The sequence below is a fragment of the Lolium rigidum genome, chromosome 5 (genome assembly GCF_022539505.1).
Source record: "Lolium rigidum isolate FL_2022 chromosome 5, APGP_CSIRO_Lrig_0.1, whole genome shotgun sequence".
NCBI classification, from domain to species: domain Eukaryota; kingdom Viridiplantae; phylum Streptophyta; class Magnoliopsida; order Poales; family Poaceae; genus Lolium; species Lolium rigidum.
The window spans coordinates 61,586,639-61,613,021 of record NC_061512.1 but is presented as its reverse complement, the minus strand read 5'-3'; positions in this window follow the sequence as shown (position 1 = coordinate 61,613,021).

Here is a 26,383-nt window from a genome sequence, read left to right as displayed (position 1 = left end):
TATCAGGATCCCCTTGTATCGTAGAACGAATGAATGGTTCTTCAAACCAACGGTGTGTTAGCTTTGTAATATGTGATGTTTGGAATGAATGAAAAAGTGTTGTTGGTTTTTACCCCCGCAACAGTACTCAATTTTTCAAAGTTATGAACTTTTTAAACTTTAACAAAACAAACCATAGAAATTTCCTTCTTATCTTATCATCTATCTAAATGTTCAGATGGCCCCACCAACCCGCAGCACCAACCAAGACGCAATGATGCAGATGCTTCAGATGATGATGGCAGACCGAGAAGTCGAAAGAGCTGAAAGACAAACCAACATTGCTGCACTGCAACAGATAGCTCAGAACAATCAAGGCCATGGAAACCACGATCACCCCTGGGTCGAAGCTGAAGAATTTTCAGAACACCAACCCACCAATGTTCAACAAGACTGAAGAGCCACTTGACGCTGATGACTGGCTCCAGACAATGGAGAACAACCTCGAAGTTGCGGGAGTAGAAGCCGTAGAAAAAGTACTGTTTGCCACCCACTATTTGTCAGGACCTGCCAGAGCCTAGTGGACAAGTGCCCGTGCAATGAATGCGGGACAGATGATGACCTGGGAAGACTTCAAGACAAAGTTCAGCAAATACCATGTGCCCCAAGGACTGATCAAGAAGATGAGAGACGAGTTCCGCGAACTCAAACAAGGAAGGATGTGCGTGGTGGAATTCTGCGACAGGTTTCTCACTCTGTCAAGGTACGCCCCAGATGAGACCGACACCAATGAGAAGAGAAAGGAAAGATTTCTGAACGGACTGCATGATGAGATGCAAACGGTGTTAGTGAACATTCCGTTCGCTTACTTAGAATCCCTCGCGGACTCAGCTATACAGATGGAAGGAAAGCTGCATCAGGCCAATGAGAACCGCAAGCGCAGGATGATGAACCAGAATGGACCCCACCATACCCAGAAGTACCGCAACAACTCCTCTGGAGGATTCACCCCAAGACACAACAAGCCCCCTGCTCGGAATTATCGCCCCAACTACACCAACAACATCGGAGGACCCCCGAAGCCCGGAGGTAACAACAACAACAACCATCACAACAACAACAACAACCACAACAACAACAACAACAACAATGGGAACAACAATACCAACACTGGCCCGAGGACTGGGAGCAATGCCATCCCCGTCACCCCCAAGGACAAGGCAACCATCACCTGCTATGAATGTGGCACTGTAGGCCACTACTCAAATGAATGCCCCAAGAAACTTGCAAAGACTGCCCGCAATACTGCTGCACCTGCCCAGCAACAGCGCCGCTTCGCAGGTAGAAGGAACAAGAACAACAACAACGGCCGCTTCTACCACATGAGTGCCACAGAAGCTCAGGAAGCACCCCAGGCCATGCCAAGTATGTTTTCCTGTTAATCCAATTTCTCAATCTCTCTTAGGAACCTAACTTTTCTTAAAATCTCGGGACGAGATTTATTTAAGGGGGAAGGGTTTGTAACATCTCAAAAATTTCAAAACAAAGAAAATGAAATTCCCTTTTTCCAAATTTTGGGACCAACAAAAACTTTTATTCAATTAAGTTGATGCATAGTGATCTTGCTTAATTCTTGTGCTATTGCCATGATTGCTTGTTATTAGTATTTGAAATGATCTTAAACCCTAAACCTCACCCCTCTTTTCACCACCCAAGTTAAAATAAAATAAAAGGAAAATTAAATAAGAAAAAGGCCTATGTGCCTATGGCTATTTTTGTGAAACTTTACCCTAGGCCTTTCTCCTTTGTTTGGAGGATTGGAAAACCTTCATAAACCTTACCTATTACTAATCAAACCAAATCCAAAGTGAAACCAAAGAAAATAAAAAGAAACTAAAAATACCATAGAGGCATATGAGAGTAAAATAGCAAATTTGTGAATTTAAGGATCTTGACCCTAGGACTTGTTGTGAATGGTTGGATCACTCCTCTATACCATTTCAACACTCAACAACATCAAATGGTTCAAGACAAATCAAATTAAGCAACCTATGCATAGAGGCATATGTGGCACCTAGCCTTTTTACCCAAATCTTGTTCTATGCACTTATACCTTGACCAAATGGTGTGAAACCATCTCTAAACCTAATCTCACACTAATTGGACCCTCAACCATGCCCAAGTAAAGCAAGGGGAACAAATTACGAGATTAAGAAAAATTGGCATTTCACCTCTTATGTGTTTATGGCCATTTTTGCAAATCTTTGAGCTAGACCTTTTGGAATGGTTTCAATGGTTTGGAAATGTTCCTAAACTAATAAGAATCACTTTGGAGTCAAGAAAAATCAAATCAAATGGAGAGAAATCAAATAGTGAGAAAATTCAATTTTCCCTCTCATACACATTTAGCCACTTTGGCAAATCCTCAACCAAGGCTGAATTTGCTTGCTCCTTCGGTTGTAAAACACTTGTATATCTTTTACAAACTCAAATGCATCAAATAAACCAGAATCAAATCAAAGAAATTTGCAAATGCCAACTTACATATGATAATGGTCATGTGACCATTTTATAACATCTTCACCACTTTGCACCCCTGGTTTTGACTTTTCTTAAACCAACCTTGGTCAACACTTGCCACCTCATCCAAGACCATGTCAAGATGAACCACTTTGCTGTTGACCACCAGTGCTGACTTTGACCAGGTTGACCAGAATAGATGAGACAAGTGGAGACATTGAAATAAAGAGAAGATAACCCCCATTTTGAAATCTTGCAAATCTTCACCAAATTGACCACCTCCACCACCATTCTACCTCTCTGATTATATGAATGAGATCCACCAAAAAGATTTCCAAATTTTGACAAAAATCTTCATGCGGCCATTTCATCAAATAGTTGGCAGGCAACAATCTGATTTCAACATACACTCTAATACCCACTGGTTTTTAGCCTCCACCACTTTCCATTTGTGATCATCAACTTCCTTGTACCTCCGCTGCATCATCCTATGCCCTGCAACCCTGCTAAAAGTGAAGAAATGATCAAGAACTTCACCATGTCGGCCATGATGGACACACTCATGCCAAACCCTACCCTGGACCTCACCTCTCCCTCCAACCTTGCCAAACTAGCCTCTCTCACTTTACTGAGCAAGCTACACAAGGTTCTGGGACAAGAGGAAGCCTCCACAGCCCTGGCCTAGACCGTGATCACCACGCCAGGGCACGCCAGCGCGCGCACTGGCATGTCACTGGACGCCACAGGACACTGCCTCGCCCGGTCACTCTCGTCCTCCCCTCGCCTCCGCCGTTTGCACACGCACGCTCCTACTCACCTGCTCCCTCCTAGACATCCTCACTGGCATGCGGAAGCACTGGCAACGTCGCCATGATCGAAACCCTGCCGCGCCCGTACTGCCAGGACAGCGACGACGCCAGCACGCTCTCGTCCTCCCCTCGCTGTCCCTTCACGCGCGTCGTGCTCGCCATGATGCCCAGAAGCGCACGCCCCGATCGTCTTGCCCCTTCGCGCCCTGGAGCGCCATTGACGTCGATGACCACCACAGCACCCCCGCAGCACCCCTTCACCCTATAAAAGGAGAGCCCCCGCGCCTAATTTCTTCACACCAACAAGCTCTCCTCATCTCTCTGATCCTCCTCAACATCTTCCCCTCCTCAATTAAGCCCCACACCGCTCCAATTGCTCCGTCGATCGCCGGAGTCCGCCACGGTACAATCCTGCGATTCCGTCCACCCCAAGCTTCGCCGCCGGTACCAGTCAACTCCTCGTCGTCGACAACATCGTCTAGCATCAGCGCCGCCCCTCGCCAGAGCTCCAGCTCGCCGCCGACCCCCTACCTCCGCCGCGGCAGCAACCTCTTCCCCCGACGAAGACGACGCATCTGCACCACTCGATCCACTTCTAATCGGACGGCTCGCGTTCAAGGTACCGCTTCAGCGAGTTACTCTCACTGACCACTGGGACCCATTGTCAGCTGGCCCGAAACGTTACTGGGCTGGTGTTTCTCTGTTTCAACCAATTCGGCCCATTTCTTTTCCCGCCTAGCCCATTTAGCCTTTTTCGAATTAAACTGTTTCTGTGAGATTTCAATACTGATCCTTTACCATATTTTGAATAGTTTCAAATATACAAGTCCAAACTTAGCAAATCAAAATGTTCCAGAAAGCTTATGAAATTATCTAGCTAACCCCACTGGATTCAACCTCATATCTTGTGTAGATTTTTAATAGCAAAAATAACAAAACAGAGACTTTTCAGTATTCAAATAAATATTAAAAATCAACCAATTTGAATTTGGAAGTGAATCCAATTGCTATAATTCACATTTCACAAACTCTATTTGTTTATGTAAAAATATGATATGGGTTCTGTACATGATCATGGGCTAGAAGCAAAATATTGGCTATGTAGTCAATACTAGTCCATTTAAAATATTTCAAAGTCTTAGGAATTTAAATCCATGAGGTGTAGCACCTCATTTAAATCATTTTCTCAAGTGTTATGAAGTAATGTGATGACCTCTATTGCATGGGCTCATCTTTGCTCACTTGGGGAACTTAAATCAAATTAGTATTTAAATTACAATGGTTATTTAAATCACATGAGATGATGAATCTCATTTAAATCACTTTTCTCAAATGATAAGTGTGAAGTGTTGACCTTGGTCAACATGTGATCATACGTAGTTATTTGAGAAGATTAAATCTTAACAAGATTCAATGAGAGGAAATTATTTCTTCCAAACTAAATAGAAACCCTAATCCATATTTCAATGAGAGGAAATTATTTTCCTAATACTAAGTAAGGAAACCCTAGCATAATTTTGGGTAGCCATGTTAAGTAGTGATGCTAGATCATTTGTGTGAGCCATTAAGGCTAATTAAGTTTACTTAAGTGTTGTTTGGTGATTGTATCCCCTTATTCGTTTATAGACTCTAGTACCGGAGATTATCAAGAGGAGGAGGTATTCTACCAAGAGGAAGGAGAAGAGAACTTTGAGCACTACCCCAACCAAGGCAAGCTATTACCAATGCAACTAGACTAATGCAAAGCTCTACAAGAGCAAGGCACCATTACTTTTTACTTTATGCTTAATGCTCCTATCCTAAGTTTTTACCTTACAAGCTTTACTAAATATTGTTTATCAAAGTACTTTTTGATTCATGATTCACTTAGTTTAGTTATGGTGTAGTACAAGAGTATCAAACTTAGCCTAGAGCAATACAAGTGATTAGCACCCTCATGACTAGTTGCTAGTGCTAAACTAAAATTGACTACTATAGATGGGAACTTGTGAAAACCAATGACTTTGAAAACCTTGGAATGATGAGTCATTCTATTGAAAGATTTTGAAGGTGAATATGACTTGTGAATGACTCGGGTGAAACTTACCAAAAACTGATGGTTGGGTTCGGATGCGATACCATTCCAATTCTTAAGTATCCCCACAATACCCGAATCTGGGTAAGGCTTAACTGGAAACTTATGTATTTTAGTATGGGTTCCCTCTGAACAAGCGTCATAGGGGTTATGCCAAGGCTGCCTCCCTCGAAAGTGAAATGACGTGAAATGAGGTGAATGTCCTACCCAAGCCCTGTGCAGTTCCCGGGTTGACCGTTTGTTTTCACCGGGAGGCCAAGCTCATGGGGAGAGGTGCCTATACTAGGGTATGTAAATGAAAGGTTAGGATTGGTAGTTCGCGTACTGCGTACGATAAATCAGGGCCAGTTACCCTTGACGAACTATTGAAATTATTGTGGCACAATTTATATACAACCTCTGCAGAGTGTAAACCTATTCGAATAGCCGCGTCCGCGGTCATGGATAGTTGGAAAGGCCATATTGTTCCGTCATCAGAACTTTTCTAAAAATATGAATGGTGACTTGTGACTTGAATTGAAAGGTGACTTTGAATCACAACTGAGTTGTGGGAATGACACTAATGTTCCCACTTAAGTTTGGCAAATGAAGATGCTTTGATTAATAAAGTGTTTATGAAATAAAACTGGCTTTATGCAAATGAAACTAGAGTTTAGCACCCCCTTACTATAGTTGATAGCATTTACCTTAGTATTAGTTTGCGAGTACTTTAAAGTACTCATGGCTGTATCCCTGGCTATTCAAATGGCCAGACTATGAAGAGGAGTATCGGAACCCGGAAGAAGGACAGCAGGACGTCTACGACAACTAGGATCACTCCCGACGTCGGCAGCTGCTCGTGGAATAAATGGACTACTACTACGCTACTTCGCTTCCGCTATGTGTTTTGTAATTGATCAATAAATCATCTATTATTGTAATGAGACTGGATCATGTGATCCTTTATTTGTAAGACGATTATGGTATGTAATGAATGATGTGTTGTGATATCAATCTATTATGTCTCGCAAAAACAATATTCCTGGGATTGCGAGGAATGGCATAATAGGCATCTGGACTTAAAATTCCGGGTGTTGACACCCTCTCTCATTTCTTCACACCGCCAGCTTCCCCTCCTCTCACTCGACCTCCTCCACCCTCTCCACCTTGACATTGTCCACCGGAGCCACCCAATTGCAACGTCGGAGCCCGTGGCGCCGCCGCAGAAGGAGGAGACGATTGGCGCCACCTCCCGCGACGCTGCTTGTACCTGGAGCCTCGCCGTCTACCACAACATCGCCGCGCACCTCGCCGACGACTGCCGAAGCACCGGTGAGCTATCTGTTGACTGCCAAAACCCACCGGCGGGCAGCGGCCTTGTCAACACCGTAGAGCCGGGAAGAGCCTAGAGCTGCGGCTGGCTGAGACCCCTCCGAGCGACGGCCCGCAATGCTCTTCTGGTCACACGCGGCGATGCAAAGTGCAAGGGCGTGCCACCTGACCTATACCTGGTCGTGGAAGGTGATGGGGATGCCTCGCTTAGTTTCCTGCAGGGCATACATGTAAACATTAAATACGAGCCTCGATCGGCTCTCAGGTTATCTCGTGAATCGGCTCAAAGAGCCGATCCACCCATGATTCGTACGGGGTGCACGAATACTTGGTGGTCCTTCTTGATCAAGATAGAGCTAATGAGATCTACGACGATTTAGGGTTTTCACCGCATAATCGGATCATCCTACTCCAGTGTTGGGCCTCGCGGCCACGCACGGTGCTCGTAAGCCGATCCTAAACAAGGCCTAAAAACCAACACGAAGTTGATCCTCGAACATCCTCGTTTAGGACTTGCGAACGCCACCCTACGTGCCACTGGATCCTCCCCCCTTTGTAAGGCCTAACTATTGCAGTATATTAAACTAATCCTTGTAGAACAAGGAGCAATCGTAACGGATCGGATCTACCGAATAATGATCAAGGGGGTGCCGCCCCCACACCTGGGATAGGTGTGAGGGCGGCTAGATATGCGAGGGTTGCACTACGTAAGCATGCTTAAACGAAGAACAATGCTAACCCTAACACATCTATGATAACTACGTTGCTCGCCATCAAAAGCGCTTCAAGTACGAGCAACGCATGAACAACGTGGGGCTTGTGCTGCCTAGATCGCAAGATGCAATCTAGGCAGCATGTCGCTTACCCGATAGAAACCCTCGAGACGAAGGAGTTGGCGATGCGCCGAGATTGGTTTGTTTTGGGTTGAACGTGAGTTGTTGTTTATTCCATAAACCCTAGGTACATATTTATAGTCCAGGGGACTTTCTAACGTGGGAATATCCCATCGTGTACGATACAAACTCTAACTCTTATCTAAGATAATAAACTACTAAATAAAGATACACGGCAATTCAGCCCAAACCCTTCGTGCCAGGCCGCTTCGTAAACCTTCCACGTGTAATCTTCCAAGCCCGGCCCACCTCTCGGATCTGTCCAAAATCTGGTGATAACACATGCCCCTCTGGTTTTGGAAATAACATTTCCAAAATCATTATGCTTTCCCTTCGAAGGGTCATGTCGTGGCGCAGCGAGCCGTTGCAAGCATCCGTCATCATTATACCCGGCCTTCTCAGCCTTCTCCGCAAATTCTGATAGCTTTAGCATTGACTCCTTGGAAACTCCAAGGGCATTACACCTTCACCAGATTTCTCATTATTTAACCGTGCCGACTGATTAGCTCTTTTTATCCTCTGTTCTGTCCCGGCCATCGGCACCAAAAAACCCTCTCCTCTTGTAGCAATGTCTTCCTCTTCCTCCTCCTTCTCAAGCCTCTTCCCCCAATCTTCGCCGAAGAAGAAGAACGAGGACAGCCTTCACCCCGCAGTGAACCCCTTCTCCTCCGACAAGGAGGAGAAAGAAGGAGAAGCAGCGAAAGCCAAGGCCTCCCCCTCCGCCAAGCTCCCGCCGAAGAAGCGCTCCCGCATGTGGGCGGACAGCGAGGACGAAGATGACGACGAAGAGGAAGAGGAGGAGGATGACTCCTCCTCCTCCATTGGGTATCCGCCGACCAAGCGCTTCCGCTCCTAGGCGGACAGCGAGGATGATGATGATGACGAGGAGGAAGAGGCTCCGGTCAAGGGCTGGGGCAGCAGCGACGAGGAGCTCCCTGGGAGTAGCGCCGACGACGTCGACGGCGGCGATGACGAGGACAGCGACAACTAGTAGAATAGGACTAGTAGTAGCAGTGCACTAGGCACCAGATCCCTCTTTTGAGAGCCATCGGCTCTTTCTTGTAAAGCCGCTCCTTGGAATTAATGAAATTGTTTTTTACATTCATCCTTCAATTCCTCCAATTTCATTCCTTCCGCCTGTCATGCTAGGACCGATAGCAACGCGTCGGATTTCTTTTCTTTTGGACGCCGATGAAGCCGGATTCTAATTAGCTCGTAGGCCAGGAACCTCTCAATTTTTAGGCTGCGATTTGATTATTTGACCAAAATTCTTCGCAATCCCTTAGCCGACAACAACTCATCGGCTATTTTGAGAATCCAGTCCCTTTCCTTTCCTTGCAGCACCAGCACAGTCCAAGCCCTGTTCCAGACGACGGCTTTTCCTTCCCAGTTCCTCCCTGAGACGATCATGATGCAGCCGCAGCCGAGGTGCCTCTAATCGGCTCTTTAAAAACAGGGCATCTACAGTTCTGTTGCCCCCCGAGTCTCAGCCAAGGCACGACAGAGACGAGGATACGCCAATTAGCTGTATGGACCTGGGCTTGATCATGTCTAAGGGAGCCTCTTATACAGAGCCAGCCGATCTGAACATAAATCGGCTTCTCAAAGCAGAGAACCTTCAAGGTGAGCTGCCCCCCGAGCTTCTTCACTGCTCCTTTCCTTTGATACAATTCATCCTTGACCTGATCTGCACGTTTAGGCTGCTCTTGGCCTCGTGTTCCATTGACCCTCTGATCGTAACAGTTATTCCCCTTGAGTCGATGGCCACACATCGGCTTCCACATCCTTAAGACGATGCCTGCTGCATCGGCTGTGCTCGAAATTTTTCGAATTTTCATATATATATTTTTTTTTACGGCCGACCTGTGCATCGGCCCCCATATTCCAATACCCATCACCAGAAGATGAGATGCTTCCGTTGCATATCCTCGTATTTTATCTACCTGGGTGCCCCCCGAGCCGATTCTGTCAAGAGAATTGATGGTATCGGCTCTTGTTGGATAACATGTTGAAACCAGGCGTAATGGTGGGTGAGGATAATTTTGGCCGATTGCTGGAATCGGCCTCCACGTTGCTTGCTCGGTGAAGGTTTTGTAAGTTCCCTTCATAAATTTTTGGGGCCGATCACAAGGATCAGCCTTGCCCGATTTGCTCATTGGTTTGATCTTGCTATTCGGTTAGGCTGGATAAAACCAACCCAACCTCTGACTTGATGCGCTTGCTGTCGTCCACCTTAAATGCACCGTAGAGTCGTGGAGCACTAAGCTCTGTTGGCAAGACGAGTACCATGTTTGTGCCAGCCGATGTCTCATCATCGGCTTTCCTCTGTTTGGGGCGCCACTCCATTTTTCGTGGACGACCCTCTTCATCCAGGGTTCGCTGAACCTTTGCAGCCGCATCAGGTCGTGCCTTCCTTAGCGTATGCAGGTATAACCTTTCGGCTTCCTCCAGGCCGCGCAATCGCTGAACCCTGCGCTTTTGAGAACGGCTGAGTCCGTCAGGGCACCACCTTGGCCGGTGGTACCTCTGACTTGATGCGCTTGCTGTCGTCCCACCGGGCGTGCCAGAATGTGTTGACTGCCAAAACCCACCGGCGGGCAGCGGCCTTGTCAACACCGGAGAGCCGGGAAGAGCCTAGAGCTGCGGCTGGCTGAGACCCCTCCGAGCGACGGCCCGCAATGCTCTTCTGGTCACACGCGGCGATGCGAAGTGCAAGGGCGTGCCACCTGACCTATACCTGGTCAGGAAGGTGATGGGGATGCCTCGCTTAGTTTCTCGCAGGGCATACATGTAAACATTAAATACGAGCCTCGATCGGCTCTCGAGTTATCTCGTGAATCGGCTCAAAGAGCCGATCCACCCATGATTCGTACGGGGTGCACGAATACTTGGTGGTCCTGCTTGATCAAGATAGAGCTAATGAGATCTACGACGATTTAGGGTTTTCACCGCATAATCGGATCATCCTACTCCAGGTTGGGCCTCGCGGCCACGCACGGTGCTCGTAAGCCGATCCTAAACAAGGCCTAAAAACCAACACGAAGTTGATCCTCGGAACATCCTGTTTAGGACTTGCGAACGCCACCCTACGTGCCACCGGATCCTCCCCCTTTGTAAGGCCTAACTATTGCGGATATTAAACTAATCCTTGTAGAACAAGGAGCAATCGTAACGGATCAGATCTACCGAATAATGATCAAGCGGGTGCCGCCCCACACCTGGGATAGGTGTGAGGGCGGCTAGATATGCGAGGGTTGCACTACGTAAGCATGCTTAAACGAAGAACAATGCTAACCCTAACACATCTATGATAACTACGTTGCTCGCCATCAAAAGCGCTTCAAGTACGAGCAACGCATGAACAACGTGGGGCTTGTGCTGCCTAGATCGCAAGATGCGATCTAGGCAGCATGTCGCTTACCCGATAGAAACCCTCGAGACGAAGGAGTTGGCGATGCGCCGAGATTGGTTTGTTTTGGGTTGAACGTGAGTTGTTGTTTATTCCATAAACCCTAGGTACATATTTATAGTCCAGGGGACTTTCTAACGTGGGAATATCCCATCGTGTACGATACAAACTCTAACTCTTATCTAAGATAATAAACTACTAAATAAAGATACACGGGCAATTCAGCCCAAACCCTTCGTGCCAGGCCGCTTCAGAAACCTTCCACGTGTAATCTTCCAAGCCCGGCCCACCTCTGGATCTGTCCAAAATCTGGTGATAACACTATCCTACCCCCCACCCACACCGCCAGTGAGCCCACCTCTCGCCGTCGATGACGATGAACTTGATCCGTTGGATCATGTTCTAATCGTGCGGCTCAGAACAAAACATACCGCTTCGCGGTTTAATAGACGCTGACGGGTGGAGCCCACCTCGTCAGGCAGCCCACGCGTGCGAGACGCGTGGTGGGCTGGCTTTCGCAATTTTAAACCATTTCCGGCCCAGTAATTCAAATTTTGTTTTTCTGTTTCAAATCAAATTCAATACTGGCTCCAACTTCAAATTTAAATTCAGGAAGATCTACTGGGCCAAATTTGGTAAATTTGGTATTGTTGGAAAGCTTGTGAAAAGCTCTACCCAACCCCACTGGTCTCAACCCTAAATTAGTTGTAGAATTAATATGGTAAAAATAACAAGCAGGGCCTTTTGCAACTTCAAACAATTATTAAAAATCAACCCTAAGTGATTTTGAGTTGATTCCATCTCTCATAAATCGCATTTCACATACTCTACATGTTTATGTAAAAATATCACATAGTTGTTTGTATGATCATGGACTAGAGCAAAATAATGGCTATGTAGCTATTCTAGTCCATTTAAAACTATCCCAAAATTATTTCTTAAATAGTATGAGAGGCTCCCTCTCATTTAAATCATGGTCCTAAGAAATTGAGGTGTTGACTTTGGTCTATAGTATCTCATAATGGATTACTTAGAGACATTAAATTGTTGAAACAGTAGTAGTTAAGAGGCATGAGGTTTAGTACCTCATTTAAATCATTTTCCCCAAATAATAGATATGAAGTGTTGACCTTAGTCAACATGTATTCATACCTTATTATTATTTGACGAAATTAAATCTTAATAAGATTCAATGAGAGGAAATTATTTTCTCTTAGAAGTTTTACTTAACACACAAGCCAACCCCATTGTGATTAATGTTGTGAGGTTAGAATAGCTTGTGTGAACCATGTGTGTGCTTAGTATAGCCTTAAGACTTGTTTGGTTATTGTATCCCTCGTATTCGATTATAGACGCTAGTACCGAGGAGTACCAGGAGGAGGAGGTCTACTTCCAGGAAGAAGAAGACCACTTTGATTAGTACACCAACCAAGGCAAGCTAATATTCTTGCAAGTGCAAAGCTCTACAAGAGCAAGGCACCATTACCTACTACTTTATGCTTAATGATCCCATCCCAAGTTTTGACCTTACAAGCTTTTGACTTTGGTTTATCAAAGGTTACTTTTGATTCATGATTCACTTGGTCTATTTATGGAGTAGTACAAGAGCATCAAATTTAGCCTAGAACAATACAAGCTAATTAGCACCCCTCATGACTAGTTGCTAGCGCTAAAACTAAAAATGACTACTCTAGATGGGAACATGTGATTTGAAATGACTTTGAAAACCTTGGAATGATGAGTCATTCTATTGAAAGATTATGAAGGTGAATATGACTTGGATGACATGTTGAATTTGATAAAAACTGATGATTGGGTTGGATGCGATACCATTCCAATTCTTGAGTACCCCCACAATACCTGATTATGGGTAAGGCTTTAGCTGGAAATTTATGTGTCTTAGTATGGGTTCCCTCTGAACAAGCGTCATAGAGGTTATGCCGAGGCTGCCTCCGTTGAAAGTGAAATGACATGAAATGAGGTGAATGTCCGACCCAAGCCCTGTGCAGTTCCCAGGATAGCAGTTGGTTATCACTGGGAGGCCTAGCTCATGGGGAGAGGTGCCTATACTAGGATGTATAAGTGAAAGGTTAATGGTTGATGATCCGCATACTGAGTTATGATTATTCAGGGTTATCCCTGACGGATGTAATCAAACGTTGTGGCACAAGTGTGCAACTGATGCGTGTAGTTGACACGTCCGTTGGGAACCCCAAGAGGAAGATGTGATGCGCACAACAGCAAGTTTCCCTCAGTAAGAAACCAAGGTTTATCGAACCAGTAGGAGTCAAGGAGCACGTGAAGGTTGTTGGTGGCGGAGTGTAGTGCGGCGCAACACCAGGGATTCCGGCGCCAACGTGGAACCCGCACAACACAATCAAAGTACTTTGCCCCAACGTAACGGTGAGGTTGTCAATCTCACCGGCTTGCCGTAAACAAAGGATTAGATGTATAATGTGGATGATGATGATTGTTTGCGAAGAACAAGTAAAGAACAATTGCGTAGATTGTATTTCGGATGTAAAGAATAGGACCGGGGTCCAAAGTTCACTAGTGGTGTCTCTCCCATAAGATAAACAGATGTTGGGTGAACAAATTACAGCTTGGGCAATTGACAAATAAAGAAGGCATAACAATGCACATACATATATCATGATGAGTACTATGAGATTTAATCGGGGCATTACGACAAAGTACATAGACCGCTATCCAAAGCATGCATCTATGCCTAAAAAGTCCACCTTCAGGTTATCATCCGAACCCCTCCAAGTATTAAGTTGCAAACAACGGACAATTGCATTAAGTATGGTGCGTAATGTAATCAACACAAATATCCTTAGACAAAGCATCGATGTTTTATCCCTAGTGGCAACAAGCACATCCACAACCTTAGAACTTTCTCGTCACCGTCCCGCATTTAATGGAGGCATGAACCCACTATCGAGCATAAATACTCCCTCTTGGAGTCACAAGTATCAACTTGGCCGGAGCCTCTACTAGCAACGGAGAGCATGCAAGAACATAAATAACATATATGATAGATTGATAATCAACTTGACATAGTATTCAATATTCATCGGATCCCAACAAACACAACATGTAGCATTACAAATAGATGATCTTGATCATGATAGGCAGCTCACAAGATCTAACATGATAGCACAATGAGGAGAAGACAACCATCTAGCTACTGCTATGGACCCATAGTCCAGGGGTGGACTACTCACACATCGATCCGGAGGCGATCATGGCGATGAAGAGACCTCCGGGAGATGATTCCCCTCTCTGGAAGGGTGCCGGAGGCGATCTACTGAATCCCCCGAGATGGGATTGGCGGTGGCGGCGTCTCTGGAAGGTTTTCCGTATCGTGGATCTCGGTACTGGGGGTTTCGCGACGAAGGCTTTAAGTAGGCGGAAGGGCAGGTCAAGGGGCGTCACGAGGGGCCCACACAACAGGCCGGCGCGGCCAGGGCCTGGGCCACGCCGCCCTGGTGTGTCGCCACCTCGTGGCCCCACTTCGTTTCCTCTTCGGACTTCTGGAAGCTTCGTGGAAAAATAGGCCCCTGGGCGTTGATTTCGTCCAATTCCGAGAATAATTCCTTACTAGGATTTCTGAAACCAAAAACAACAGAAAACAACAACTGGCTCTTCGACATCTCGTCAATAGGTTAGTGCCGGAAAATGCATAAATATGACATATAATGTGTATAAAACATGTGAGTATCATCAATAAAGTAGCATGGAACATAAGAAATTATAGATACGTTTGAGACGTATCAGCAACCTCTGCAGAGTGTAAACCTATTCGAATAGCCACGTCCGCGGTCATGGACAGTTGGAAAGGCCATGCTATTCCGTCATCAGAACTTTTCCAAAAAGGGTGACTGGTGATTTGAATTTGAAATGTAACCTTGTTTTTGAATCACAACAGAGTTGTGGGAATGACACTAATGTTCCCACTTGAGTTTAAGCTAGGCAATTGAAGAGTCTTTTCCTAAAATGCTTATGAACTAAAATTGGCTTTATGCAAATAAACCTAGAGCTTAGAACACTCTCACTAAAACTGTTAGTGCTTACACTAGTATTAGTTTGCGAGTACTTGAAAGTACTCACGGCTGTGTTCCTGGCTATTCAAATGGCCATACTATGAAGAAGAGCAACAGTATCAGGAGGACGGACAGCAGGACGTCTATGACAACTAGGAGCTTCTGCTAACGTCAAGCATTGCTGCTTGTGACGGTAAAGCACACGTCCGTTGGGAACCCCAAGAGGAAGGTATGATGAGTACATCAGCGAGTTTTCCCTCAGTAAGAAACCAAGGTTATCGAACCAGTAGGAGATGAAGATCACGTGAAGGTTGTTGGTGAAGGAGTGTAGTGCGGCGCAACACCAGGGATTCCGGTGCCAACGTGGAACCTGCACAACACAATCAAACTACTTTGCCCAAACTTAACAGTGAGGTTATCAATCTCACCGGCTTGCTGAAAACAAAGGATTAAATGTATGGTGTGGAAAATGATGTTTGCTTGCAGAAAACAAAAGAGAACAATGATTGTAGTAGGTTGTATTTCAGATGTAAAAGAATGGACCGGGGTCCACAGTTCACTAGTTGGGTAAACAAATTACAGTTGGGCAATTGACAAATAGAGAGGGCATAACAATGCACATACATATCATGATGACTACTATGAGATTTACTTAGGGCATTACGACAAAGAACATAGACCGCCATCTAGCATGCATCTATGCCTAAAAAGTCCACCTTCGGGTTAGCATCCGCACCCCTTCCAGTATTAAGTTGCAAGCAACAAACAATTGCATTAAGTACTGTGCGTAATGTAAACAATACAAATATCCTTAGACAAAGCATTGATGTTTTATCCCTAGTGGCAACAACACATCCACAACCTTAGGGGTTGCTGGTCACTCCCCGCATTCAATGGAGACATGAACCCACTATCTAGCATAAATACCCCCTCTTGGAGTCACAAGTATCAACTTGGCCGAGCCTCTACTAGCAACGGAGAGCATGCAAGATCATAAACAACACATATATGATAGATCAATAATCAACTTGACATAGTATTCGATATTCATCGGATCCCAACAAACACAACATGTAGCATTACAATAAGATGATCTTGATCATGATAGGTAGCTCACAAGATCTAAACATGATGGCACAATAGGAGAAGACAACCATCTAGCTACTACTATGGACCCGTAGTCCAAGGATGAACTACTCACGCATCAGTCCGGAGGCGGGCATGGTGATGTAGAGCCCTCCGGTGATGATTCCCCTCTCCGGCAGGGTGCCGGAAGAGATCTTCCGAATCCCCCGATTTAGGGTTGACGGCGGCGGCGTCTCTGGAACTGTTCTGGTATTTTGGCTCTCGGTCCTAGGGTTTTCGGGGACGAAGGAATAAATAGGCGAAGGGGCAGCGTCGGGGGAGCCAGGGGGCTCCCTCCCCACGTCTCGGCGCGGCAGTGGGGCCCCCCGCGCCGCCATATGGGGAGGGCCCCCTGCTGGCCTTCCTCGACTCCTCTTCGGTCTTCTGGAACACTCCGTGGAAACTAGGGCCATGGGCTTTTGTTTCGTCCAATTCCGAGAATATTTGTAAAACAACTTTTCTGAAAGAAAAAATAGCAGAAAACAGGCACTGGCACTGTGGCATCTTGTTAATAGGTTAGTCCAAGAAAATGCATAAAAACATTATAAAGTGTGAATAAAACATGTAGGTATTGTCATAAAACTAGCATGGAACATAAGAAATTATAGATACGTTGGAGACGTATCAGTTGCCTGTGGATCAGATGGACTTCTACGACTTCGCTTCCGCTACGTGTTATGTAATGATCATTAGATCAAGTGTTGTAATGAGACTGGATCATGTGATCCTTTTTATTGTAAGACTATTATGGTGTTGTAATGAATGATGACTCTATGATATTCAACTGTTATGTCTCGCAAAAACAATCTTCCTGGGATTGCGATGTATGGCATAATAGGCATCTGGACTTAAAAATCCGGGTGTTGACAAGTTGGTATCAGAGCCATTGTTTGACCTTAGGAGACCCTAGTTAGAATGGACGTCTGAAAAACTTAGTTTCAAAAACAAATGAAGTGAATATTTGGAAAAAACTTATTCACACTCTTACCCTTGAGACCTTTTTCAGAAGATGAAATTCATGCTGCACTTTGAATTTTCTACATAAAATTTTGATACACTTGCACTTCTCTAACTTAATCCTCCAATTCACTTACAGATGGAGCCACTCAACCAGACCAAGTTTTACCAGCTGGGCAATGGCGGTAACTTGATTTTCGAGAGGGGCTTGGATGATTTTCGAGAGGCAGGATGGAGCCTCCCGGTTCCGAGAGGATCCACTTCACCATCCGGGAAAGCAACTGGCTGGATGGACTCGCTCGTGCTCTTCAGGAAGCACTTGCCCGTCTATGCGGGCAGAATGTGATTGGGATCCAGGACTCTCGCTTCGCTCACTTTGCGAGGCATGACTCCATTGGAGGACCCATGGACCTGCAGTCCCACCCCAAGCTGAAGCACCACGTGGAGCATCTGGACTTTATGCTGCACGAGACTCAGAAGGAGCTGGACAACTCCCGCATCTACGCCAACCAGACTCACCTCCACCTGTCTCAGCAGACTGAGACCATCAAGATGCTGGCCAAGGATCGCAAGACACTCCGCCAACAGCGAGCCAAGAAGGACACCACCATCGCTCGCCTTCGCGCGAAGATAGCATCCCTGGAGGCAACTGTTCAGGCTCAGGAGACTCAGCTGAGGGAGATGGAAGAAGAAGGGGAAGACATTCAGGGAGGAGCAGCCTTCCTGAGTGATGATATGACTTCGAAGAAGACGAGAACACTGATGTGGAGGACTATGAGTTCATGGAGGCCGGAGAAGATGACTACATCCCGATAGATGTAGATGATGAGTAGTTTCACTTGTTCACTTGCGTAGGTGTGAGTTTGTATCAGGGTCCCTTGTATCGTAGCATGGAGAAATGGTTATTAAAACCATTAATGTGTTAGCTTGTAATGTGTGTTGTTTGAATGAATGAAAGTGTGTTTGTTTCAACATGACAAGTACTCAAGTTTTAAACTTCTAACTTACCCAAAACAAGCCATAGAAAAATTCCCTCTCATCTCATGATCTATTTCAATGTTCAGATGGCCCCTCCAACCCGCAACACCAATCAGGATGCCATGATGCAAATGCTGCAGATGATGATGGCCGATAGAGAGGTTGAAAGAGCTGAAAGACAAGCCAACATTGCCGCACTGCAACAGCATTGCTAACAGCAACCAAGGCCATGGAAACCATGATCACCCAGGGTCAAAGCTGAAGAACTTTCAAAACACCAACCCTCCGATGTTCAGCAAAACAGAAGACCCAGTTGATGCCGATGACTGGCTCCAGACCATGGAGAACAACCTGGAAGTTGCGGGAGTCGAAGCCGCAGAAAAAGTCTTGTTTGCCACCCATTACTTAGCAGGACCTGCCAGAGCCTGGTGGACCAGCACCCGTGCCATGAATGCTGGACAGATAATGACTTGGGCAGATTTCAAGCTCAAGTTCAGCAAGTATCACGTGACCCCGGGTCTGATAAAGAAGATGAGGGATGAGTTCCGGGTACTCAAGCAAGGTAGAATGTCCGTGGTAGAATACCGCGACAGGTTTCTTACTCTGTCAAGGTACGCCCCGGACGAGACCGACACCACTGAGAAGAGGAAGGAAAGATTCCTGAACGGACTGCACGATGAGATGCAGACTGTGCTGGTCAACATCCCCTTTGCTGACTTAGAAGCCCTAGTGGACTCAGCCATCCAGATGGAGGGCAAACTGCATCAAGCCAATGAGAACCGCAAGCGCCGCATGATGAATCAGAGTGGGCCCAGCAATACCCCAAGGTATCGCCCCAGCTCAAGCGGAGGATTCAACCCTAGGAACAACAAGCCCCATGTGCCGCTGTCACGTCCGAATTTCCAGAATCGGAGTGGAGGACACTCAAGGCCAGGAGGCCACAACAACAACAACCACCATGCCAACAACAACAGCAACTTCAACCGTGCCCCAATGAGAGCCCCCGGCAACCACAACAACAACACCGCTCCAAGGACTGGGAACAACGCTGTCCCCGTCGCCCCCAAGGACAAGTCGACTGTGACTTGTTATGAATGCGGAATAGTGGGACACTACTCCAATGAGTGCCCCAAGAAGCTAGCCAAGACCACCCCCAATACCTCTGCCCCTGCTCAGCAGCAACGCCGTGTCTCCACTCGTAGGAAGTTCACCCCGAACAACCCGAACAACCGCAGCGGCCGCCTCTTCCACATGAACACCGAGGAAGCCCAGGAAGCACCAGATGTCGTGCTGGGTATGTTCTCTGTTAACTCAATACCTGCAAAAGTGTTGTTTGATTCCGGAGCATCGCATTCGTTTGTTACCGAAGATTTTGCATGCACTAGTAAGATTCAACCAATCAGTTTGAAACATGTCATGATAGTTCAAATACCTGGCTCAACTACAAAAGCTAGAAAAATTTGCAAAGATGTACCCATCAGAATCCATGAAATAGATTTTTATGCAAATTTGATTGTTCTGGGAACAAAAGGTTTGGAAGTAGTACTGGGATGGATTGGATGTCGAAACATCATGGATTGATTGACTGTGCCAAGAAGGCCATCACTATGACTAGTAGCACCGGAGTGTTAGTAGAACACGTGTCTGAAAGGCTGCCCAGAAAGTTCACCTGCAACCAGAGTTTAGCCAAGCTAACCTTGGATCAGATCAGGGTCGTCTGTCGATACCCCGATGTGTTTCCTGATGATCTACCCGGTATGCCCCCAGATCGGGATATCGAGTTTATCATTGAGTTAATCCCTGGAACAAGACCTATAGCCCAGAGAGCCTATAGCATGAACCCCGCAGAGTTAGTGGAACTAAAGAAGCAACTGGATGACATGCTGTACAAAGGTCTGATTCGACCAAGTGCGTCGCCTTGGACATCCCCAGTTTTGTTTGTGTATAAGAAAGACGGTGCCACTCGTTTATGTACGGATTACCGTAAGCTTAACGATGTCACCATCAAGAACAAATACCCCTTGCCAAAGATAGAAGACCTGTTTGATCAGCTGACCGGTGCGAAAGTGTTCTCTAAGATTGATCTTAGGACTGGTTACTGATGCGCGTAGATGACACGTCCGTTGCGAACCCCAAGAGGAAGGTGTGATGCGCACAGCAGCAAGTTTTCCCTCAGAAAGAAACCAAGGTTTATCGAACCAGTAGGAGCCAAGAAGCACGTTGAAGGTTGATGGTGGCGGAATGTAGTGCGGCGCAACACCAGGGATTCCGGCGCCAACGTGGAACCCGCACAACACAATCACAGAACTTTGACCCAACGTAACAGCCGAGGTTGTCAATCTCACCGGCTTGCTGTAAACAAAGGATTAGATGTATAGTGTGGATGATGATGGTTGTTTGCAAAGAACAAGTAAAGAACAATTGCAGTAGATTGTATTTCGGATGTAAAGAATAGGACCGGGGTCCACGGATCACTAGCGGTGTCTCTCCCATAAGATAGCGGATGTTGGGTGAACAAATTACAGCTTGGGCAATTGACAAATAAAGAAGGCATAACAATGCACATACATATATCATGATGAGTACTATGTGATTTAATCAGGGCATTACGACAAAGTACATAGACCGCCATCCAAAGCATGCATCTATGCCTAAAAAGTCCACCTTCAGAGTTATCATCCGAACCCCTTCCAAGTATTAAGTTGTAAACAACGTGACAATTGCATTAAGTATGGTGCGTAATGTAATCAACACAAATATCCTTAGACAAAGCATCGATGTTTTATCCCTAGTAGCAACAACACATCCACAACCTTAGAACTTTCCGTCACTCGTCCCGCATTTAATGGAGGCATGAACCCACTATCGAGCATAAATACTCCCTCTTGGAGTCACAAGTATCAACTTGGCCGAGCCTCTACTAGCAACGGAGAGCATGCAAGAACATAAATAACATATATTATAGATTGATAATCAACTTGACATAGTATTCAATATTCATCGGATCCCAACAAACACAACATGAAGGATTACAAATAGATGATCTTGATCATGATAGGCAGCTCACAAGATCTAACATGATAGCACAATGAGGAGAAGACGACCATCTAGCTACTGCTATGGACCCATAGTCCAGGGGTGAACTACTCACACATCGATCCGGAGGCGATCATGGCGATGAAGAGACCTCCGGGAGATGATTCCCTCTCCGGCAGGGTGCCGGAGGCGATCTCCTGAATCCCCCGAGATGGGATTGGCGGCGGCGGCGTCTCTGGAAGGTTTTCCGTATCATGGCTCTCGGTACTGGGGGTTTCGCGACGGAGGCTTTAAGTAGGCGGAAGGGCAGAGTCGGGAGAGTCACGGGGGCTCCACACGCTAGGGCCGCGCGGGCCCCCTCTAGGCCGCGCCGCCCTAGTGTGGCGGCTCCACGTGGCCCCACTTCGTCTCCCCTCCGGTCTTCTGGAAGCTTCGTGGAAAAATAGGCCCCTGGGCGTTGATTTCGTCCAATTCCGAGAATATTTCCTTACTAGGATTTCTGAAACCAAAAACAGCAGAAAACAGCGACTGGCTCTTCGGCATCTCGTCAATAGGTTAGTGCCTGAAAATGCATAAATATGACATATAATGTGTATAAAACATGTGAGTATCATCATAAAAGTAGCATGGAACATAACAAATTATAGATACGTTTGGGACGTATCAAGCATCCCCAAGCTTAGTTCCTACTCGCCCTCGAGTAGGTAAACGATAACAAAGATAATTTCTGAAGTGACATACTATCATAATCTTGATCATACTATTGTAAAGCATATGAGATGAATGCAGCGATTCGAAGCAATGATGAAGATAATGAGTAAACAAATGAATCATATAGCAATGACTTTTCATGAATAATACTTTCAAGACAAGCATCAATTAGACTTGCATAAGAGTTACTCATAAAGCAATAAATTTGAAGTAAAGGTATTGAAGCAACACAAAGGAAGATTAAGTTTCAGCGGTTGCTTTCAACTTCAACATGTATATCTCATGGATAATTGTCAACACAAAGTAATATAACAAGTGCAATAGGTAAACATGTAAGAATCAATGCACACAAGTTGACACAAGTGTTTGCTTCTAAGATAGAAAGAATAGGCAAACCGACTCAACAATAAAGTAAAAGATAGGCCCTTCGCAGAGGGAAGCATTGATTACTATATTTATGCTAGAGCTTTTCATTTTGAAAACAAGAAACAATTTTGTCAACGGTAGTAATAAAGCATATGTGTTATGTATAAGACATCTTATAAGTTGCAAGCCTCATGCATAGTATACTAATAGTGCTCGCACCTTGTCCTAATTAGCTTGGATTAACACCGATTATCATTGCATAGCATATGTTTCAACCAAGTGTCACAAAGGGGTACCTCTATGCCGCCCGTACAAAGGTCTAAGGAGAAAGCTCGCATTGGATTTCTCGCTTTTGATTATTCTCAACTTAGACATCCATACCGGGACAACATAGACAACATGATAATGGACTCCTCTTTAATGCATAAGCATTCAACAACGCTTAATATTCTCATAAGATATTGAGGATTAATTGTCCTCACCGAAACTTCCACCATGAGTCATGGCTTTAGTTAGCGGCCCAATGTTCTTCTCTAACAAGTATGCATACTCAAACCATTTGATTGTGAGAACCGCCCTTACTTCGTACAAGACGAACATGCATAGCAACTCACATGATATTCAACAAAGGTAAAAGAGTTGATGGCGTCCCCGGAAAACATGGTTACCGCTCAACAAGCAACTTATTAAGAAATAAGACACATAAGTACATATTCTTCACCACAATAGTTTTTAAGGCTATTTGTCCCATGAGCTATATATTGCAAAGGAAAAGAATATAAATTTTAAAGGTAGCACTCAAGTAATGTACTTTGGAATGGCGGAGAAATACCATGTGGTAGGTAGGTATGGTGGACACAAATGGCATGGTTATTGGCTCAAGGATTTGGATGCACGAGAAGAATTCCTCTTAATACAAGGCTAGGCTAGCAAGGTTGTTTGAAGCAAACTCAAGTATAAAAGGTGCAGCAAAGCTCACATATGAACATATTGTAACTATTATTAGACTTTATATTGTCTCCTTGTTGTCCAAACACCTCAACCAGAAAATATCTAGACTCTAGAGATCAATCATGCAAACCATATTTTAACAAGCTCTATGTAGTTATTCATTAATGAGTACAAGGTACATGATGCAAGAGCTTAAACAAGATCTATATGAGCACAACAATTGCCAAGTATCTCATTATTCAAGACATTAAACCATTTACCACATGCGGCATTTTCCGTTTCCAACCATATAACAATGAATGAAATAGTCCAACTTTCGCAATGAACATTAAAGATGAAGCTAAGAACATATGTGTTCATACGAAACAGCGGAGTGTGTCTCTCTCCCAAAAAAATAATGCTAGGATCCGATTTTATTCAAACAAAACAAAAATAAAAACAAACAAACGCTCCAAGTAAAGCACATAAGATGTGACGGAATAAAAATATAGTTTCACTAGAGGAACCTGATAAGTTGTCGATGAAGAAGGGATGCCTTGGGCATCCCCAAGCTTAGACGCTTGAGTCTTCTTAAAATATGCAGGGATTAACCACGGGGCATCCCCAAGCTTTGACTTTTCACTCTTCTTGATCATATTGTATCATCCTCCTCTCTTGACCCTTGAAAACTTCCTCCACACCAAACTCGAAACAAACTCATTAGAGGGTCAGTGCATAATTCATATATTCAGAGGTGACATAATCATTCTTAACACTTCTGGACATTGCACAAAGCTACTGAAATTTAATGGAACAAAGAAATCCATCAAACATAGCAAAACAGGAATGCGAAATAAAAGGCAGAATCTGTCAAACAGAACAGTTCGTAAAGACGAATTTTAAAGTGGCACCAGACTTGCTCAGATGAAAATGCCCAAATTGAATGAAAGTTGCGTACATATCTTAGGATCACGCACGTAAATTGGCAGATTTTTTTAATTTTTCTACAGAGACTACTGCTCAAATTCGTGATAGCAAGAAATCTGTTCCTGCGCAGCAATCCAAATCTAGTATTGGCTTTACTATCAAAGACTTTACTTGGCACAACAATGCATTAAAATAAAGATAAGGAGAGGTTGCTACAGTAGTAAACAACTTCCAAGACTCAAATATAAAATAAAGTGCAGAAGTAAAATAATGGGTTGTCTCCCATAAGCGCTTTTCTTAACGCCTTTCGACCTAGGCGCGTAAAGTGTGTATCAATTATTATCGAGAGATGAAGCATCAACATAGGTGTTGGGAGTTTTCTCAACTATGCATTTTATCTTATCTATGTGAGTTTCGGAGGCTCCCTTTTCATTGTTCTTAGGTTTGCTATCCTCGTCAAACAAATTTTCAGTGGACAAGCCAACCATAGTTATTCTCTAGAGCGTCATTCATTCCCAGGAGCTTACAAGGTATTGTTGTCTTAATCTCCCCACCATCATTAATATTATTAGTGTGCCTTACTCTCTCCATATCCATCTTTTCAAGGATACTAACAAAATTGGTATAAGAGCCAAGCATCATATATTTAATAAAGACCTTTCTAGCCTCTCTTGCTACACCACCAAATTCTTTAAGAAGGGTTTCTAAAACAAAATATTTCTTTTCCCCTTCTTCCATATCACCGAGTGTGAGAAACATGTGTTGGATTATATGATTGAGATTAACAAATTTAGTTTCCAACATGCGAACTAAAGAAACAAAAGCAATTTCATAAGTAGGAGCAAGTTCTACCAAGTGTCTATCTTCAAAATCTTCAGCGGTACTAACATGAGTGAAAAAGTCTTCTATATTATCTCTCCCAATGATAGACCCGCGTCCTACCGGTATGTATTTCAGAGTGAACTTAGGAGGAAACATGATGAAATAAACTAAGGGTAAATAAAGTAAATGCAAGTAACTAATTTTTTTGTGTTTTTGATATAGAGAGCAAGACAGTAAATAAAGTAAAGCTAGCAACTAATTTTTTTGAATTTTGATATAATGCAGCAAACAAAGCAGTAAATAAAGTAAAGCAAGACAAAAACAAAGTAAAGAGATTGCAGCGTGTCTTGATCTCCCCGGCAACGGCGCCAGAAAACAGTCTTGATGCGCGTAGATGACACGTCCGTTGGGAACCCCAAGAGGAAGGTGTGATGCGCACAGCAGCAAGTTTTCCCTCAGAAAGAAACCAAGGTTTATCGAACCAGTAGGATCCAAGAAGCACGTTGAAGGTTGATGGTGGCGGAATGTAGTGCGGCGCAACACCAGGGATTCCGGCGCCGACGTGGAACCTGCACAACACAATCATAGAACTTTGCCCCAACGTAACAGCGTGGTTGTCAATCTCACCGGCTTGCTGTAAACAAAGGATTAGATGTATAGTGTGGATGATGATGGTTGTTTGCAAAGAACAGTAAAGAACAATTGCAGTAGATTGTATTTCGGATGTAAAGAATAGGACCGGGGTCCACGCATCACTAGCGGTGTCTCTCCCATAAGATAGCAGATGTTGGGTGAACAAATTACAGCTTGGGCAATTGACAAATAAAGAAGGCATAACAATGCACATACATATATCATGATGAGTACTATGAGATTTAATCAGTGGCATTACGACAAAGTACATAGACCGCTATCCAAAGCATGCATCTATGCCTAAAAAGTCCACCTTCGAGTTATCATCCGAACCCCTTCCAGCATTAAGTTGTAAACAACGTGACAATTGCATTAAGTATGGTGCGTAATGTAATCAACACAAATATCCTTAGACAAAGCATCGATGTTTTATCCCTAGTAGCAACAACACATCCACAACCTTAGAACTTTCTGTCACCGTCCCGCATTTAATGGAGGCATGAACCCAATATCGAGCATAAATACTCCCTCTTGGAGTCACAAGTATCAACTTGGCCGAGCCTCTACTAGCAATCGGAGAGCATGCAAGAACATAAATAACATATATTATAGATTGATAATCAACTTGACATAGTATTCAATATTCATCGGATCCCAACAAACACAACATGAAGGATTACAAATAGATGATCTTGATCATGATAGGAAGCTCACAAGATCTAACATGATAGCACAATGAGGAGAAGACGACCATCTAGCTACTGCTATGGACCCATAGTCCAGGGGTGAACTACTCACACATCGATCCGGAGGCGATCATGGCGATGAAGAGACCTCCGGGAGATGATTCCCCTCTC